General features: G+C 38.2%; 1 pseudogene; it reads left to right on the top strand.

Annotated features, from left to right (window-relative positions):
- The first annotated feature begins 294 nt into the window (after positions 1 to 294).
- Crb1-ps3 (crumbs cell polarity complex component 1, pseudogene 3) lies at positions 295 to 15,400 on the top strand (annotated as a pseudogene).
- The last annotated feature ends 3,290 nt before the right edge of the window (positions 15,401 to 18,690 follow it).

The following is an 18,690-nucleotide window of genomic DNA, read 5'->3' as shown; positions in this document are numbered from 1 at the left end:
ACTAAGTAATCCAAACGCTATCCAGCATTAAGCACTTTTGCTCTCACCGTCCTCAACAAGAACTGTACATGTATTCTCTTTATCCTCCTGCCCTGTTTCCCACACATAGTCACGCTCAGTCAGTCTAGGTTTCTTATCTGTGCCATCTCAGTGCTGGCTTCAGTTTCTCAAGAGTCTCCTCAACCTTTCCTCAACATTTTCTTTCAGCAATCTACCCGTGCCAAACCTCCCATTATTTGAAGTAATAGTACTGACTACAGACTTCTTGTCCCATCCATCAGAAGTGCTTTGGACATGGTGCCTGGCACTGTGCTTGTTGACAGCGAAATGTCTGCTAGAGGGAACCTCCTCTCAAACCCAATCTACCTGGCAAATATGAATCCTGAGTGCAGATCCCAGATCCCGCAACAAGTTGGATGCAATAACACACACATCTGTAATGCCAGAACTCCTACAGTGCAGTGGGGGGAGGGGGGGAGTGGAGACACAGGAATACCTGGAAGCCTGAGGCACCAGCCAGCCTAGTTTGCACATAGTAAGCAAGAAAACCTGTTCCAAGTAACCTGTAACAGAAGGACCAAAACCCTTAGTTGTCCTCTGAGTTCCATTTGTATCCCAGGGTAGGACAAGACAGCATTCACACTTATGCACAAGGTAGGAGTGTATATAAACAGAGACCACAGACACACATGCACAGAGAGAAAACAGAGCAAGAGAGAGAGAGAGAGAGAGAGAGAGAGAGAGAAAACAAGATTGTCAGCTCTGAAAACATATACACAAAATTAACATTATGTATACTGAACACACTGTATTTATATATTTGGATAGATATGTGTGTACATGTATGTAGACATGTATATACGTATATACATACATATGTCTATATGTATACATATATATGTACATATGTATATATACATGTGTGTGCATATATATAAATATGAAATAGCAAGGAGGACTATATGGTAATGTTTAGAGAAAGGAAAGGGAAGAAAGATGTGATATATCTATATAATAATCTTAAAAATAAATATGGTTTTAAAAACAAAAGGAAAAGTAGCTTGTTTCACTTCAAGGTGGAGAGACATTACAAATTACAACAAAAGGTGCTGTATTAACATTCTAGCAATGGGTCATTAGGACAGTAGCAGTAAGACTGGCTCGCCTAACCAGTTCTTACTTTTTAACTATTCCATATGATGACTATACTTTCTATATCTACATTCTCAGCAAATGACCCAAGTACACCGAGTGCAGTGGCCTACTGTGAAAAGACAGTTGAAGTATCTTTATACCATGAAAAGGAGAACAAATTATTTCTAGTTTTCTACAAAATATGAGATACACCTAAGATTTAAAGACATCTCTTTAAATCTATAGAGACAGCCTCTGCCTAAAAAAATGCAATCTTTGGAGTTTATTCAAATTCTTTTGCTGACAAGAAGCTTAAGCATTATTACTAGTGGGCTAAGCAATTCATCTACTCATTCATTCAACACAACATGGATGAATTGTCTTTGGCAAAGCAGTGAGCTTGCAAGTGAGGATGCATCAGAAATAATGATATAGTTTTATCTTAAACAGAATTTTACTCAGAGGTGAGATGTGAAACTACTAACTACACAATCAACTGCTTAATGTAAATTTGGCCAGTGGCTTCAAGAAGAACAGAATCCTATACACCCAGATTATCATTAGTTATCCAGTTACTGTCAAATACTTTAGAAGGAATCAAATACAAATACATCTGATACAAAAATATCAAATACAAAAGAACTCACAGAGAGAAAGTAAAAAGTTCTTACCCATTTGAATTACCATTATGTATGTATCATTTTGCATAGTGCATGGCATTTACCAGAAACTAATTAAATATTTACTAAATGAAATAAGATGCTAAGATAAAAAATAGGGTGTTTTTACTAGGAACTATATCATTAAAAGTGCATACTGTTAGAAGAGCAGAACAAAACTTATATGATCTATACTTCCTATAGACTCACAGAATGGGAGAGTTTTATCTGTTTTGAATATATTTATAAAGCCCTACTTAATATCAAGATTTTTCACTAGTCTTTTTCACAATTTCTGAACCCACACAGAATGAAATACAGGAACATAAAACAAAACAAACAGACAGTAATATAATAGCAACATCATGATGTGATATATCAGTACTATTGGTGTGAGTGAATCAGAAGGTCAAATCTAAGTCTGGGTCTCATAGAAATCTGCCTTTAGTACTACATCAAACCTTAAAATGATCTACTATGAAATCCACAGAAGAACAGAAAGAAACAAACTGGCCTGGCCAGCAGTAAGGAGAAGGTAAGCACAGAAATCAGGAATATTCTTTTGAATCTTGGTCTATGTGCATGTGTACAAATTATTCTGTCTCTTGGTGTCTCACAAAATCCACAGAACCTAAATCCAACTTTGAGCTTTGTGTTGCCTTTAGGACCCTGAAAATCTGATCGAGACAGTGAACAGGAAAACTTATCTTCAGAAAGGCGATGCGGAGTAAGCAAAAGGAAGGTCTTTTTCTTACACAAGAGTCATGGCAAGGTTGTTTTACTGTTCTTGTTTTTAGGATATGTACACTTTCCTATATAGTCTACCTTTATGCATCATATTGTCTCCAGAGAGCAAATTAAGAGTAGCCCTTTTTATTCTTTGGGGTTTTTTTTTCCTCCCTTCTTTTCAACTCTCCTAGAACCATTAAAAAGGGTAAAGTAGTCTGAGAATTCTTTCAGTCAAAGCGAAAATAACCTTGAAGTCAAACAAAGACTGTCTATCATCTAAAGTAGAGATGAAGGAGATCTGATTAAAATCAGAATTCTCACCCCTACATCTCTACTCCTGACACAGAAATCAGAAGCTATTGATTCCTTTAATTAAAAAAGATCTGATATGGAAATACTACATTGAGATAAATCCCATACTAACAACTCTGTGAAGATTTCTATTTTTTTTTTTTTTGCCTTGTACCTCCGAGAAAGAGACGTTTAAATCCTTCAACTGAAAATGAGTCACGATGCAGCTCATCCACCTAAGTACCCCAAGGGGAAAGAGAAGAGGAGCAAGGGGAAGGGAGTAGGAGAAAATGAGTGGAGCCTTGTGTGAAATAAAAGTGTGTAAAAACAGCCAAGGAGCCAAGTAGGAAATAAAGAATGAAGTGGAAAAAGAAAAAACCAATAAAGAAACTGAAAATATGGCTGAATGACACAAAAATCACTGAAATCTCCCAAGGTTTCTACTCAAAATTTTATGATGCAGAGCACTGACGAGGTATAAAAGATATGTTCAATACCACCCACAATACCGCTAGAGATTATTCATTGCAAGAGGCCTAAAATTCTTACTAGCCATTAATTCTATGACTCCCTAAATACTCTTCGTTCTACAGAATTAATATTTAAGGGAGCCTTCAACAAGGAAATGAGATATTTTATAGTTTACCTACATTCTCTCTTTTACTAGTTAGAGGTAGTAAATTATGAAGGAAACATCAGGATGATGCAAACAAGCAAATTAGCACAAAGTGATGACGTCAGTCCACTGGCTAAGAAATAGGCCGCAGTGCACATCTCTGGCTCACATGGCTCATCTGTTTTATAGTAATCAGCAGTAATGAGAAAATGCAAAGGAAACGCCAGCTCTATGGAAACAGCATGCTGCCACCAACAGTCGCTCCCCATAACTGTTCTTTCCTTCTCACACATTAGCACACACAACATATATGGAATCCAGTAAGAGGAAGTGGAATGGGGCCCAAAGGGACAAGAGGGCAGGGTATGAAAGCATAGGGAAGAGAGGCTGTGTTCACCGACTTACAAGTGAACCTGATTGTCACTTTTCAGTGCAGGTTTGTTTCAATTTTGGATCTGGTAAGAATATCAGAGTTGGCTCAAAACACACTTAGGTATCTTGACAATTAACATTGCTACAATGGAAAGAAATTTGTACTTGTACAACAAAGTTGTAGCAAGGACTCAAAAAGACACATGGGCAAGAATCATGCATGGGCCATTAGCAAGCAATCAAAGACAACAATATCAGTGCTAAAGTAGTTCATGCTTGCTGATACTGTTAGACATGTCTATTAAATCAATACAAATATAGTTGTACACTGGTTGTGATGTGGGAAGGGGAAGGCAGACACTCAAAGCTATTTTTGTCCTGAAAAGATGGACTTTCATAAATGCTCACTGAATTTTGAGGAGGTGAACCCTTTAAGTCAACATGCTTACTACATACAAGAGGTACATGATCAGTGTGGGTATGGGCAGAGATAACTATGGTTACTATTCGTACATTAATATGGAATAGTGATTGATATTGTATCCATGCAGGGCACTTACCTAGAATAGACTCCTTCAGGACTGAGTGTTACCTTGGTTAGTGAATATGAAGGTAAAGAAGATTGCTTTGTATGCTACTATGGGCTGTAGCCACTCCAGATTTGCATTACATTGCATTTAAAAATTTTTCTTGAAGAATGGGAAAATAGGCAGTCAACATGTCACAGAATATGAGAAAACTAACCACATGGAGAGATCTCATAACAATGCCATCAAATACATAAAATTTATATTACAGAGTTTGAGTAATGCATAGCATAGATGACAAATTAGCTGTTGGATAAGTGAATTATAATTTTAATGCTCTGCAAATAAACCCAGAAAACACAGTGTAGGAGTAATGGAAAATAACAAAAACTAATGGGGGGGGGGAAATCGATGAAGTATGATAATGCAGCTGGATAGTATTTGTAGTTTAAAAGATGGACCACGAATTTGTAAATTGACAAATCTTAGTAAATTAGTAACTCTTAATTACCTATAGTGATTTCCAAAACCGTGGTAATATTAGCTTGCCCTGAGTACCTACAGTAAGAGCTGAGGCTACTCTGCTCTTTGAGACATCTGTCCCAGGAAGGCAACCCATCCTCTTCATCACTGTCATGGGGAAAGTTGAATCTTTTAAGAAAAGAAATTCAAATTTTAGTTCACACTCTCTTGTCTGTAGGAAAGTAAAAACTCAGGAGGAGATGAAGTTGCCCAGCCTTTGTGAGATTTCCTCTGATCAAGGGCAAGCTCAAGTTGCCATCAATGACTCAAAGTACAGGCTTTAATCGCCTTAGTACCTATACCAAAGGCCAAACACAATAATGAAGATAAAGAAGCTGGCACACTCGTAACACCACCGGAATGCATGGATGTCTTCAAAAATACATCATCTTGTGGGTCAACGTGTCTGAATCTAGCTATGAGAGACTAGATATTGTGGGGTTTCAATGACTTAGGTCTCCTGAAACATTGTTAAAGTGATAGGTTTTTAAGAATAAAGGAAAAGATAACTGCATTAATTCCAAGAAAACTAGGCAAGTAACTCAGTTGTGGAAAGAAATTTCTTGTAGTAAATTGACAACAAAAACATTCACGATTTCTCAACATTTAGACATAGAACACATAAATGATTTTTAGCTAATTTAGATTTTCTAAGTGTATACCTATATGTAATTTCAAAAGTTTACCCAGATGAGGTTTTAAAGGCAGTACTGGTGTGTCTATATTTCTCTCTCCAGAAGATGAATTTTCACCTGAAGTTTTCATAGTGTCTCATAATATCTACGTCGCTGGTCATATACTTTCCATTTCTATTTCCTTTTTCAGCCACTATGAAGTAAATAATGTTTTCTCCACTGTACGCACACACACAGACACAGACACAGACACAGACACACACACACACACACACACACACACACACACACACACATTTGTGTGTGTGCAGACACATGCATTCAATTTTTCCAAATTTAAATTTCTAAACTGGATTACAACAGAAAAAAATCACAATAATTTTAATTTTAAAGGACGCATCTTCCAGAAGTCTGCCCTGCATTGACTGGTTTCAGTCTGATTTTCCTGGGAACCTCTCGTTCTGATACCCTTGGTATTTCCTTTATCTTCAGTCCTAGAGTCCAATATTCCCAGAAATAGATATAGAAACTCTAAACTAGATTCTTTCCCATGCAAGGGTAAAAAGCAAGTTCTATTATTTCCCAATTTCAGTTAGCCACTGTGACATTGAATGCCAAGCACTGAAATTATGCACATGCAATTCTTGCATGTTCTAATCAGAAGTCATGGAGTTGAGAGCATTCATCACAGTGGGCTTGCTTCAAATCTGTGCATCATATATTTAGCTAGATAGAGACCTTAATATTAGAGCTGATATTTGTTTCCACATAACTTTCATCAGTAATTTTTGTGCACGTGATCCATCCTTCATTTCCCTTTTCCCTTGTCTTTATACTCATATTATGAAATTGGATGATTTTTATTAGTGCTTTAGTCTTTTGTTTGTGGATTTTTTTGGTATGACTTTTTTTTCTTTAAATATTTTTTAAAAATTCTACCATACCCCTAAATCTATATAACTCGCACCCCTGCCCCCTTCTTCTGTTTTATGAACACTGCTTTCTCTTCCTATCTCTCTTTGAAAATTTCCTCTATAAAACACTGCTTGCTTTTTTGTGAACATGTTCCTTGTGAGATTTGTCATTATTTTGTGTACATAATATCTTCTTATCTCTCCAAAAAGTACCAATAACATTTTAAGTATTTTCTTTTCTCCTAAAAGTCCCTATTCATTCTAGATTATAAGGTTGTAGGCTTTGAGTTTTTCAAATTCTACTTCAACAAGGGTTCGCTAAAGCTTTGACCCCCTTTTGGCTCACGATCAAAAGATAGGGAAGAGAAGGTGGTAAATAGGACAAGGGGATGTAGACCTGTTTAGAAGTAGTTCTCTGGGGGTAATTCCAATCTCTATTTGCCAGGATACCAGCAGACCAGTTTAGTAGTGTCAAGATTCCAAACATGAATAGCAATGGAAGCATCATCCGGCAGGAGGTGCCAGGCCTCCTCCAAATGAGTAAGAGTCAGTGAGAGTGACCAGGACAAGCCAGAATGCCAGGAGCTTTCTGTGCTCTCTCTTGATGAAGTGAGGATCAGTGAAGACTCAAGACCAAGGAAGCATTGCACATTTAGCTATTCAAGTGTCCCATCACTGTCCGTTGAGCCCTACTTCTACCCTCTAAACATCAAGCATCCTCTCACAGGTTTTGCCTCAGAAAACATCACATGAGTCTGCACCACATGACACAACCAGAAACTTCCATTTCATAAGGTACTACAACATATAATCTTGTGCCACATAATAATATGACTTTGGCCAATGAGTCACATATAAGATAATGCTTCCCTGAGATTTTATATGACCTGGAAAACTCTTCATGACTTTGTAGCAATCGTAATATTGCAGTGTGTTCACTCGTGCATTCATGATCAGGAAATATGAACGAGGTACCCTTCCATTTATGTAAAAGCACAAGGCATACAATTACATACCTCTGTATTCTATATTGTACTTGACAATCATAAAAAACAAGCATGTTACATATTGGTTTATATCTTTTCAATTCTGTATTTTTATCATTATTTTTGCATATTCTCATACTTGTATGAATTTACAATAGAATGTGGTATGACACCAGCTCCAGTCTTCTGATGCTTGTGTTTTCACATATAAAAAGGACTAATTTTTCTACTTATACTTACTCTCTTTACTTTGGTGAGTTGCTACATTAAAAACTCAACATCCAGGGGTTATTGAAGAATGGCCAGAATAATTCTAAGGTCCAAAAGTTGTAGTTTATTAGAGTAAAACAGTGCCTTCCAGAATTGACAGGACCACAGCACTGATGAACTCACAGCAGCCTACTCCAGATCTGCACAAGGACAAGCCAGCCAAACCTCGGCATGACAAGGAGAAAGAAACACTGGATTCCTCGTGTCTAACTGAGGAGTTACTGACAGCTGATAACTTTGGGGGAGGGAGAGTCAGGTTTTTTTTTTTTAAGTTTTCCATGGTTGGTCAGCCACAGTCTAGTTGAAGACTATATTCAAGAGTATATGGCCAGCTCAAACTGTACTCTGGATGTTTTTCATCTTTTAAGGACATGAAATTGGAAAGAATCAAGAGGTCAGAAAGTGGACAAGGGAAGAACTAGTGAGAGGGGTGAGCATAAACGTGATCAAAAGATATTGTAGGGAATTTTGAAGGAATTAATAAAAACACTTTCGCAAAAGGGACTAATGGAGTGATTAATCTTTGCCACCTAGGTGTGTGTGAATATGTTGTGTGTTTGCACAACATGATGGTTCATTTCTCAGAATATATTTCCAGGATTCTATAATGCCCAATTGCAGTGGGCATCCACACGCACTGTAGAGCTGACTGATGTACATCCATCTAGCTTTATGATTGAGGATGCCCCTCTCTCAGTGATTCAGGTCCCTCATATACAAAGATTACCAAAAGTACTTGTTCTTCATACAAATGGACTAATAGCAGTAGACCCTGAGAGAACACTTCCTATAACATTAGCTCAAGATACATACATATGGTTCCATGGAACCTTGTCATTTGTTCTTCTATTTTTCAGGTTTTTTAGTCTTCCAGAAGGTCATTTTTGAACTATCTAGTAATATCAAACTAAATATTAAGGTCTCATCAGATTTCATCCAGGACTGAAAAGACCACAAGATGCCTTTGCCCTGATGAGGGTCACAGTTGCAGGCTTTGCTGTGGGCCATTCCTCTTAGAAATGCAGTGTTAAAAATCTCCATAATTGGGGCTCATCATCTTACATACGTGAAAAGCGTGCAACTGTCTTTCAGGTTAGGTAAGATGGTCAAGAGTGCCATCTTCAGTATGAAGTTGTACTTTATTTTGGATGTGTGTAATCTCCATCTACCAACTCCATGGTGTTGTAGAATAAGGCATGAGCTAAGTTAAAGTGAACCCATATATTTAACTGCCTCTTGTGTGCATTACTTCTCTGCTTTCCCTGTTGATGGTTTGAGATCCATTCCTTCTACTGTGTCATAGTAGTGATCACTTGACCACACACTTCAGCTTCCAATATTCTCAGCACTTTTCCTGTCACAGATTGCCATAAATCCCTCTGCCATTTTAAGTGATACTTTAGTGATTTAAGGTAAATTTTGTGTTCAACATGACATTTCTACCCAAAAGTTAAAATAACTATTTGAAACAGTGAAAAGCAGTTATTAGGTGAACACAATTTGCCTAATTATAACATGGCATTTGTCTCTGTAAATTCACCTTTCTTAATAAGCGGTGATATTTTGGGAATATAGTGCTCTGAATAATTGTACCAATTTAAATCTTTCTCAATAACGAGCAGAAACAAAACCTTAGGCTTGGATCTATTTCCCAATTTTCACTTCCCCACTTAGCCTGTAATTGGCCATATGCAGAGATATTCCCATCAGGATCAGTTCCAGCATCAACCACTGAGCATTTCCGGCTTCATTTTGGTAATAAATACACATTTATGTACACATTATATATACAAGGTTGTATAGTTTTGAGATGTTCAAATCAAATTTTATCTTTGCCATATTCTATGAAAATCATCCCAAAAGGTGATTGTTTTGTGAAGAGGTTTTCCATGTTTCAGATGGAGGATAGATAAAGATCACTTTTGAAAACATCATAAGAATAAGCCAGAGAATGAGGATATTGGAAAGACCAGCAAGAACAGGACCTATCCTCAATGTCAGGTGACTGGAAGCTTGCATCTGGATTTAAAGTTTTCATGAATAACATTTTACTGTTACATAAAATGTGCCTCATGAGTACACTTATTGTGGGGAGGGACTTCTCATTTTGCTCTACATGGAAGGTTTTAAGTTCTGAGTAGATATATTTCTTGAGGTTTATTTTTATTCCTGCATGTGTATGGGCATGCATGAGTGAGTGCCTGTTTGTGCACCTGCATGCTTTTGTGTGTGCACGTGCATGTATTCACATGTGTGTACGTGTATGCACATATGTGTGTCTGTGTGTGTAACTGTATGTTGCATGTGCATAGGTGCCCTCAGAGGCCAAAAGAGGATGTTGGACTCTCTAGAAGTGGGGTTACAGGCATTTGTGAACCACCCAACTTGAGTGCTTAGAACCAAATTCAGGTTTTTTGAAAGAGTGTCAAGAATCAGTAACCACTGAGCCATTATTTTAGCTACCAATATTAAATATATTTATATTTATATTTTAAATGTGGTTTAATCATATTTATTTAATATTACTAAGTTTATCTGGTTATATATTCAATTATTTATTTAATTATTAATAAAACTATAAACATATATAGAAACATGTTACTTCCAATACCAAGGGCGCAAAGCCATATTGATAAATCATTACTTCTTAGGTGTCTTAGAGGCAACATGATCTCTATTGCATAGGATTTTCTCATGTAAATCTATAACCACTCAAATCACGAGAATTCAAATGTACTCAACATTTTACAAGATAATAATGCTGGAGCAAAATAGATAAAAGAAAAAGTCAATAGAACTAAATATACTCTCCAACTATCCCTATCTCTTTTTCACAAGGTGAGGTCCATCCATTTTCCAATAAGTATTACAATAAAGGGGAAGAATTTATGATCTGAGCCCTTAGAAATGCAAGCAAGAGACATGTGCTTCCCCTAACACATGTCCTTTTCTCTCTTCTAAGTTTTGGTATTTATCAATAGCTTTTATAGTATATTGCCTCTACAAAGGCAGTTCTCAACATATGGGCCACAACCCCTTTGGTGGTTGAATATTAGTTATCTTAAATATCAGATATTTACATTATGATTTATGCTGTAGCAAAATTACAGTTATGAAGTAGCAAGAAAAATAATTTTATGATGGGGGAGGGGAGGTGATCACAACATGAGGAACTATTTCAAAGTGCCACAGCATTAGGAAGGTTGAGACCATTGCTCTACAGTTTTCTTGTAATTAAACTGGGTATTATAATTTATTTTATTAAAATATAGGTTGTTTACTGTATGTCTGTCTATCTGCTTTTCTGTATGTATACCACATGCATGCAGTACCCACAGAACCCAGAAGAGAACTAAAGATCCCTTAGAAGTAAAATTTTGGGCAGTTGTGAGTCTCCACATAAAATCTAGGACCCTACCCTGGGTCCTTTGAAAGGGCAATAAGTGCTCCTAACTGCTAACCAATGTCTCTAGTTCTATTAGACTAATTTCAAAAGCCTGTATTGTGTTCTCAATATAAATAATCTCAGAATTTTGTTATGAATTCAAATTTGAATAAACCATGCTGAAAAAGTTGCTGTGTGAAAAGACATCTGTTTACTAAAACTCATTTTATTGAAACACATTAAATTAGATTCCTATTGGAATAATATAAATGAAATAAAGTATATTCCTGAATGTTAGCACGTATGGTATATTTGCACTTCATACTTGTTGAACAAAGAAGATCACCATGTCTGAAAATGAACTGTTCCCAACAAAAAAGCATATTTCTCCACCAACCAAGAAAATGTACACTTCTGAAGGTATACCAAGCCTTGACTTTGGAGAAAAGCAGAAAATCTTAATTATGTCATCGTTAGGCAAAAGAGAGTTTACATTATCTTAGACAGTCAACAATATGAACTTAAAAGTAAATATCAGAAGCTCAGATGACCAGATCCTTTTTACATCACATACAAGCTATAGGACAGCATTAGGCTACTGTCATCTAGAAGAGCAATGAGGAGCCATCATCAGCTGCTTTCTCAAACACGCATTCCTGAGGAAGACAGAAATCGTGCCATTCCCAGATGGAAGGCAGACTGGAAAGTTTACCCCTACAGCAAGGAAAAAGGCAGAGTGCCATGCTTCTTGCTCTTCGGCTCATTCTGACCAATTGAAAAGGAAAATTGAAAAGGCTCAATTATTTAATGTATACCTTTCATGGGTTTTATAACATGAAATGAATTTTATGATTAATGAGGATTTTATGTAGACTGTACATTTTAAAAAAGCCTCATCTACAAAAGGCAAATAGTATTACATTCTGGCTAGCTAGTGAAGGTGAAAATGAAATGCAAAATAATGTTGATTGACCTAAATTTAATATATAAAGGTAGCAGTAGTTAATAGAATATTGATTAAAGATATACAAGGAGATGGTGACAATTCATCAAATCTCCTTGTTCTATGCCTGAAGGCATTTGGTTAATAAACATCTTCTCTTATAATTGATCTGTATCCTCCTATTACTTGGTTTATGCCTTGTTTCTTTCCCTGTGAACATATCAGCATTACACAGTTCTACTGTCAGCACCTGGTACTCATACAAAAGATTTTGTAAAAACTGTTAGTGTATTTTCATATTTTAAATGTGACCAATCTTACAATAGGAGCCCATAGACTGGGGATAAGTGTAATTAAGGCACATGAACCTGGATTAGTCAACTAACCTAGGAAAGAAGATTCAATAGAAAAATGCAGAAACGTACCTATAATTTATCTTTATTATTGTATAACATCGATTTGGTAATAATTATAAAACAATTTAAACAGTTGAATATGTAAAGCATATAGTTAGTTCCTATAAAACATATGCCCATGAGATTGCTTCTGTGATCTGTCAAATACTGGAGACAATTTTTAAATCTTAGAAAAATGCTTAGTTTGCTAATTGAGCTTATTTTTCTTTATTTTTACTAGGGGTTATATTCTTTATATAAGTTATATACATAACTATATATATAACTATAGATAAGTTATACACATAAACATTAGTGTCAATTCAGTTGAATCACTGTGGAAAAAACATTTTATAAGTCTCTCCCCAGGGTATGTAAAACAATAATGAATCCTAATATATGTAACAGCTTCATATGTAACAACTGCTTAATTGGTTTTCCTTTAGGATATGAGATATAAGTGACAGCTAGGTTGTTAGTTTATGTGTTTGTCATCTGTAGACAAACTGCATGCCATTCTGTTCCTAAACAATTTGTGGAGTGAAAGAAATATGGGGAAATTTATCCTTCATATAGCAAATGTGTTAAGCACTTTCTTATAAATCCTAACCTATAAAATGATTACCAATTTTAGACTTATTTTAAAAAACAAATAAATACAACAAACTCCAGAAACTCAAAAAGGAGAACCATTTTATCTCGTTCCGTAGCTAATGTGGCCAAAAATATAGTGGCTGCTTAACCTAATCACACCATTGGATCAGTGTGCCAAAATATCTGGTTAAACCATGCAGAAGCTCATTACAAACCATTCAGTAGCACAACAAAATTTACATCAAACAATTCTTTGTCCTACATGAACATCACCAATATTTTCCAATAGATAAAATTTTAACAGTTTGTTCTAGTTATTTACGACTGACAAGTAAAGATTGACGATTGCAGAATGTACTCACTTATAAGTAGATATAGGCTACAAAGTTGCCCATGCTACAATCCACAGACCTAAAGAAGCTAAATAACAAGAAGGGCCCAGAGGAGGATGACTGAATCTCACTCAGAAGAAAAAAATAAAATCGTCATCGAAAGTGGAGGGAGGGAAGGAACTGGGCGGAAGTTTCTGTTGTAGGGAGAGCTGGGGAGAGAGCCACAAGAATGAATAGAAATGGTGAAGGGAAAACATCTGTAGGACATGCCAAAGACTTGGTATGGGGGAGTCTATGAAGGTAACTCTAGCTGAGAATTTTAGCAGTGGGGGATATGAAGCCTGAAGTGATTACCTCTTATAGTGACTCAGAATTCCCAGAGAGGGATAAAGACACCACCTTACCCATATAACCTTTATCCCAAAATATGTCCTCCCTATAAGAAGAATGGGGGCAAAGATGTTGCCGAGACTAAGGGAACAGCCAACCAATGACTACCCCAACTTGAGATCCATCCCGTGGGAAAGAACCAATCTCTGACACTGTTAACAGTACTCAGTTATACTTGCAGACAGGAGCCTAGCATAACTGTTCTCTGAAAGGTTCCACCCAACAGCTGACCAAGAAAGATGTAGACACACACACTCAAACATTACATGAGCTTGGCAAGTCTTGTAGAAGAGTTAGGGAAAGGAACGTGGATGGGATAGGGATTCCATAAGACCATCAGAGTCACCTAGCCTGGACCCTGTCAGGGAAAGGGGTTCTCCCAGAGATTGAAGCACTAACCAAAGAGCATACAAGGGCTGGACCGAATCCCACATACACATATGTAGCAGATATACAGCATGATCTTCACGTCAGAGCCCCAACAATTGGAGTGGAGACCTACACTGACTCTGTTGCCTGCCTGTGTATCCTGCTTCCTTAATTGGGTGTCTTGTCTGGCCTCAGACATGGTGAAAGGATACACCTAATCCTCTAGCAACTTGAAGTGCCAGGATCCATTTTACAAAGAAAACAATACCAGGTATTTCTTAAATTCTTGCCAAAACAATTCTACATGTAAGAGTTTTCCACAATACGGTTGTTGATTTGACACAGCCAATAATTTGAAAAAAGACTGTGAAAATCTAAAAGATGCTTCTCTAGTCCCTGCCAAGGAATTCCCCCTTGTGTGAATACTCCAGAAGTAAGGGGCTTCCTGTGCCAACGTCCTCCTGGGTAGAAGGTGCTGACCTATAAAACTGTCACTAATTCCTGTGAAGGAACTCCTGCCAACATAAACCTGCCATAAAGACCCCGAGCATCATGTATCTGTCCTGCTGGATATGCCAGAAGGTTCTGAGACAAATCGAAATGAGTGTACTTCCGGCCCTCACCACAACAGGGCTGTGTGCCAGGATGGAATCAATGGCTACTCCTGCTTCTATGTTCCTTGTTATCAAGGCAGACATTGTGACTTGGAATCAGATAAATGTGTTTCTGATCCCTGCATGAATGAAGCTATAAACCACAATGAGGTAGGACGATATATGTGTGTCTGTCTTCAAGAGTATTTTAGTGTGAACTGTGAGTTGGCAATTGATGAATATGGATCCCAGTCATGTCTATATGGTGCCATGTCTCAGGACACTCTTAGAGCTTGCTTCTGTGACTATGTATCTGGATTCCTTAGAGACCACTGGGAAGGAAACTTTCATGAATGCACCAGTCAGCCATGTCTCCATGGAGATCTATATGTGGATGGAGGAATCAACTACAACTATAACTGCACAGGTAGTGGATTCACAGGGGCATGCTGTGAGGCCTTGATGCCTCTTTGTTGGTCAAAGCCTTGTCACAATGATGCAATATATGAAGATACTACTGACAGCTATATTTGTTGTTGCTGGTCTGCATACACAGGTGCCCTGTGTGAGACAAACATAAATGAATATAGAAGCAACCCTTGACAATTGGGCAGGGAGTATACTGCACTGTCCTCAGATCTATATGGACACATTGCTAGACTGCATTCCTCCTTCAATTATCTTGGAGCCTCAGGCCATGTTTGTTTCTGTCAGCATGGATGCACAGAAAGAAGCCTAGCATAACTATCCTCTCAGAGGCTTCACCCAACAGCTGCCTGAAACAGATAGAGACCCACAGCCAAATAAATATTAAACTAAGCCTGTGAAGTCTTGTGGAAGAGTTAGGGGAAGGATTGAGGAACCTGGAGGAGACAAGGACTCCAAAAAGAAGACCAACAAAGTCAAATAACCTGGACCCCTTGGGGGTTCCCAGAGACTGAACCACCCAGCAAAGACTGAACCTACCCTCCTCATCCCCCACATATGTAGCAGATTGCAGCTTGGTCATCTTGTGGATCCTCCTACAACTGGAGTTGTGGCTCACCCAGACTGTTGCCTGCCTGGGGATCCTGATCCCCTATCTGGGCTGCCTTTTCTGGCCTCAGTGGAAAAGGATGTATCTAGTCCTGCAGTGACTAGAGGTGCTAGGGTGTCATGATTCCCAAAGGGGCCTCTCTATTCTCAGAAGTGAAGGGGAGAGAGAACAGAGGGAAGAGTGGAATGAGGGAGGAACTGTGTCTTAGTGTTTTACTTCTGTGAACAGATACCAGGTTCAGAGATTCAGTCCATTATTATCAAGGTAGGCATCGCAGTGTCCAGGTAGACATGAAGTTGGAGAAGCTGAGAAAAGGCAGCTGGTGGAAGACTGGCTTCCAGGCAGCTAGGGTGATGGTGTTAAAGCCCACACAAAGAGTGACACACCTACTCCAACAAGGCCACACCTCCTATTAATGCCACTCCCTAGGCTAAGCATATTCAAACCATCACAGACTGGGAGGAGGATGGCTACCATTGGCATGTAAATTAATTGCATAAATGAATAAATTAATGGAAGAAAAGATTGGTAATTGCATTTTTCTTGCTCATGAAAGACCTTAAAAATTATGAGTGGCTCTTCCTCTTTCAAATAGATCATGAGCTTATTAAACAAACTTATTAACAAACTTATTTGTAGTGGGAGAAAGCTGGACTCTCAAAAGTGTGGACAACACTGAGAGTTCAGGGGAGACCACCACTTCTGCTCACATTTTTGGCCCAAGAGGAACCTGCCTAGTGCCATCTATGCCCTCTGGGCACAGAAAACTAGGAGCAGTCAGGGGCAGGACTCTTCTGGTTTCTGCCTGTGCCCACAACTGAAAGCCAGTAGCCAGGATCACCAACACACCTGACAGCAGAGTTAACACCAACTCTTTTGCTCCAAGCAACCTGCCTGGTAGCCTTAGGACACACAAAGGCGGGAGTCTGAGACAGAACACTTGCAGTTTCGGCCTGCACCCTGAGCTGAACCGCTCCCACAACTTGCTGCATCCAAATCTCATGGGAGAGACTCTCAGAAGTGCTGACAATCCTGAGAGCTCAGTGGAGACCACCACTTCTCACATTCCTGGCCCAAGAGGAACCTGCCTAGTGCCATATGTATACAGAAACATAGGAATAGTTAGGGGAAGAACCTCCCCTGTTTCTGCCTGAGCTGAAAGCCACTCTCCAGGAGCACTCACACACCTGAGAGCAGAGGTAAGACCCACCTAGAGGATCCAAGAGACCCACCTGGAGGTTCATGGCACACAAACCCAGGAGCAGCTCTCTGTTCTCAGATCCAGCTGAAAGAAAACAGGTCTACAGGAGTGCTGGCACACAGGCTTACAGGAGGGTCAAGCCACTGTCAGAGACAGCAAGACAAGTTAACACCAGAGACAACCTGATGGCAAGAGGCAAGCACAGGAACCTAAGCAACAGAAACCAAGACTACTTGGCATCTTTAGAGCCCAGTTCTCCCACCAAAGCAAATATTGGATATCCAAACACACTGGAAAAGCAAGATTTAGATTTAAAATCACATTTTATGATTATAATGGAGGACTTTAAGAAGTACATAAATAACTCCCTTAAAGAAATACAGGAAAACACAAGTAAACAGGTAGAAGCCCTTAAAGAGGAAACAAACAAAAAAAAATCCCTTAAAGAATTATAGGAAAATACAACCACACAGGTGAAAGAATTGAAAAAAAAAAACACCAAGGATCTAAAATTGGAAATAGAAACAATAGGGTTGGGGATTTAGCTCAGCGGTAGAGCGCTTGCCTAGGAAGCGCAAGGCCCTGGGTTCAGTCCCCAGCTCAAAAAAAAAAAAAAAATAGAAACAATAAAGAAATCCCAAAGGGAGACAACTCTGGATATAGAAAGCCTAGGAAAGAGACCAGGAGTCATAGACACAAGCAACACTACAAGAATGCACGATAGAAGAGAGAATCTCAGGGGCAGAAGATACCATAGAAAACATTAACACAACAGTCAAAGAAATTATAAAACGCAGAAAGTTCCTAACCTGAAACATCTAGAAAACCCAGGACACAATTAGAAGATCCAACCTAAGGATAATAGGTAGAGAAGAGCAAAGACTAACAACTTAAAGGGCTAGTAAATATCTTGAACAAAACTATAGAAGAAAACTTCCCTAACCTTAAGAAAAAGATGCCCATAAACATATAAGAAGCCTACAGAACTTCAAATAGATTGGAACAGAAAAGAAATTCCTCCTATCACATAATAGTGAAAACACCAAATGCACAAGACAAGGAAAGAATATTAAAAGCAGTAAGGGAAAAAGGTCAAGTATCATATAAGGGCAGACCTATCAAAATTACTCCCGACTTCTCAACAGAGACTGTGAAAGCCAGAAGATCCTGAGTATTTGACATACAGACCCTAAGAGAACACAAATGCCAGCCAAGGTTGCTATATGCAGCAAATATCTCAATTAACATAGAGAGATAAACATATATTCCATGACAAAACCAAAATTTACCCAATGTCTTTCCAAAAGTCAAGCCTTACAAAGGATAATAAATAGAAAACCCCAACACAAGGAGGGAAACCCACCCTAGAAAAGGCAAGAAAATAGTCTCCCAGCAATGAACCCAAAAGAAGAGAGGCACACAAACATAACTCTACCTCTAACAACAAAAATAACAGAAAACAATAATCATTGGTCCCTAATATGTCTCAACATCAGTGGACTCAATCCCCCAATAAAAAGACATAGACTAACAGACTGGATACAGAAACAGGACCCAGCGTTTTTCTGCATAAAGGAAACAAACCTCAGTGACAAAGGCAGAAACTACCTCAGAGTGAAAGGCTAGAAAACAGTTTTCCAAGCAAATGGTCCCAAGAAACAAGCTGGAGTAGCCACTCTAATACTGAATAAAATTGACTTTCAACTAAAACTTATCAAGAAAGATGACAGAAAGCCCACATATACATGGAAGTTGAACAACTCAATGATAACTTGCCAAGGGAGAAATAAAGAAATT

This window comes from Rattus norvegicus, chromosome 7 (genome assembly GCF_036323735.1).
Source record: "Rattus norvegicus strain BN/NHsdMcwi chromosome 7, GRCr8, whole genome shotgun sequence".
In the NCBI taxonomy this organism is placed as follows: domain Eukaryota; kingdom Metazoa; phylum Chordata; class Mammalia; order Rodentia; family Muridae; genus Rattus; species Rattus norvegicus.
This window is presented reverse-complemented; position numbering and strand designations above follow the sequence as displayed.